This window comes from Schistocerca gregaria, chromosome 6 (assembly GCF_023897955.1).
Source record: "Schistocerca gregaria isolate iqSchGreg1 chromosome 6, iqSchGreg1.2, whole genome shotgun sequence".
Classification (NCBI taxonomy): domain Eukaryota; kingdom Metazoa; phylum Arthropoda; class Insecta; order Orthoptera; family Acrididae; genus Schistocerca; species Schistocerca gregaria.
Genome location: NC_064925.1, coordinates 376,422,602 through 376,425,373, shown reverse-complemented (window position 1 = coordinate 376,425,373; position 2,772 = coordinate 376,422,602).

Genomic DNA, 2,772 nt, shown 5'->3' with positions numbered 1-2,772 from the left:
CCACTTACAAGATTTCACCACTGAAGGCTTAGCAAGCATTAAGAAATTATTTCATTACAAGTTACAATTATATAAGATCAACACTGGAGAAATGCAAAGATATGACTCAACACCAACATTTATTCTAACACAAACGTCCTAATACTAATGATTAAGTTCTTTTTATCTTTTCAATTCTGTGAACGTTTGGATAAAACTTTATAGAAAAAGAAAGAAATTTCTGACGTGGATGTCCGTGTTCAACCAAGGATACCTCACTAAATGCTGCAGCAATTATGTAAAATATGTTGATTTGTTATCTAAATCCAAATCTTCTCAAAATAGTCTCTGTGTTATTAAATCTATCTCATTCACTGCATAATGATGTTATTCCTATTGTAATATCTTCCATCAGATCGAAAAAAGGACTCTCAAGAGCACCAGTTTGTGCGTTTTTCCTGTGCAATCTCACTGCCAGAACACCCGCCACAATACCCAGTCTCTCTCCTCACGATCAACGCTTAACAACGGTGCGTCTTCGCAGAGCAAAGATATTCTAACTAGTCTGCGGGCAGCTCAGCGTCTCAGACAAGACTGCGCGTGCATAACTAAAAAAGCACTCCGTCCTCAGGCCACGAGTGGCCTACCGGGATCATCCGACCGCCGTGTCATCCTCAGTGGAGGATGCAGATAGGAGGGGCGTAGGGTCAGCACACCGCTCTCCCGGCCGTTATGATGGTATTCTTGACCGGAGCCGCTACTATTCGGTCGAGTAGCTCCTCAATGGGCATCACGAGGCTGAGTGCACCCTGAAAAATGGCAACAGCGCATGCCGGCCACGATGGTCACCCATCCAAGTGCCGACAGCGCTTAATTTCCGTGATCTCACGGGAACCGGTGTACCCACTGCGGCAAGGCTGTTGCCTGTGCATAACTAAACGATCCAAATATTACGTGAGCGTCTTAAGACATACAAAAACAAGAAAACTGTCTGTAAAGTTAAATATACGCACACCTTTCAAGATAAGAGAGGTTAGAGCAGATACGAAGGAATGTACATAGCCATTGTTCCCTCACTCGTGAAAGAATATTGGTACAATGTAGCCTCCGCCGTGTAGTGCACAGTGGATTTACACTGATTACCTCCCATACCCTTGCCCGAGGACAGCTTAAAGTTGCGGCTCTTATGAGCTCGCGACGTTAAAGTCTAATCTTCCCTCTCCATCCCTTGTTCCGCGCGACAGCGCACGCTCGTAAAGAGTAATAATAAACGTCGGGATTATCCCCGGGAATCTTGGTGTAAGTCGCAACGTGCGGGGGTGCAGACTGTGCGTGCGTCAGCGCTGGGACGACGGCACCTGCGGCTCGGGTGCCGCTTTCCTCAGCAGCGCGCGCCCGCGGCCGCTGCTGCTGAGCGAGGGAAAATCTGCATCCGCGCGGCGCGGTTTCTCCGGCACTTATCTCCGCCTCCAGCTCCAGCGGCTGGAACGCTCCGCTAACCAGGGGCTGCTCTCTGCTCGTGGCGGCGCTCAGCTGCACCCCTGGACGTCCTGGTGCCTCGCCGCCCTCGCATTACGTAGAGCGGCAACAGTCCGCTAACTGTGTCCACTTCCCACTGTGCAGCCTTAAACTCCTATCTGATCAAAAGTCCCCGGACGCCACATGTAATGCAGAACTGACCACGAGGCGCCACGAGAGGCGGACTTCCCCACTATAGAAGAAGGCGCGGAGAGTATTACGAGGCCTTTTTTCTTGAGTAAGGTCCGTTTTGTTGTAGACACTAGTAGTTCTCTTGCATACCGCAACGAGCTCGTGCGTCGTATGCCTGCATGCCTCGGAAACAACTGTGCTCAGTTTCAGCTCTGTAGCTAACCTGTACGGTTCTGTTCTGTGCTGTCATGATGTTTAAGACTATTAACTCGCCCGCCGCGTGTGAGGTTCGCTCAGTGATACGGTTTTTGTCAGCAAGGAACCTGTCTGCTGCAGAAATTCATCGACGGATTTGCGAAGTTTACGGTGATACTGTTATGAGTGAAAGCAAAGTGCGTAAGTGGGTACGAGAATTCAAAGACGGCCGTGACAGTCTATGATGAGGACAATTCAGGTCGCCCTTCTTTGCTTACAGACGATTTGGTGGCTTCATTTGAAGCGAGGATTCGTGAGAACAGGTGCTTCACAATAACAGGTCTCTCAAACAAATTTCCTGACGTGTCGAGATCAGTGATTTACAACATTGCTTCTGAACACCTAAAGCTTAGGAGACTGTGCTCCCGTTGGGTCCCGAAACTCCAGAGGACCACAAAAGCCAAAGATTTCAGTGTGTGATGAAGTTCTTGACTCGTTATCACGAAGAAGGTAACGGCTTATTGAGTCAGATCATAACTGGAGACGAAACACAGGTTTCGCATATCACACCCGAATCGAAGCAACAGAGCATGGAATGGAGACACACACACTCGCCTGTAAAGGTGAAGGCCAAAGAGACTCTCTCCCAGCGCCAAATCATGACTTCGGCGTTTTGGGATAGGCATGGTGTATTGTTGGTCGACTTCATGCAACGAGGAACCACTATCAATGAAAAAGCATACTGCCAAACCGTGAGAAAGCTACGCAGAGCGATTCAAAACCAAAGACACGGCATGCTGACAAAGACAATTGTCCTTCTCTATGACAATACAAGACCTCACACTGCAGGCTAGACCCTCGATTTATCGGGCAGTTTTGGTACGGAAGTTTTAGACCAGCCACACTATGATCTTGGAACGAGCGATTATCAACTGTTCCTCCACCTCA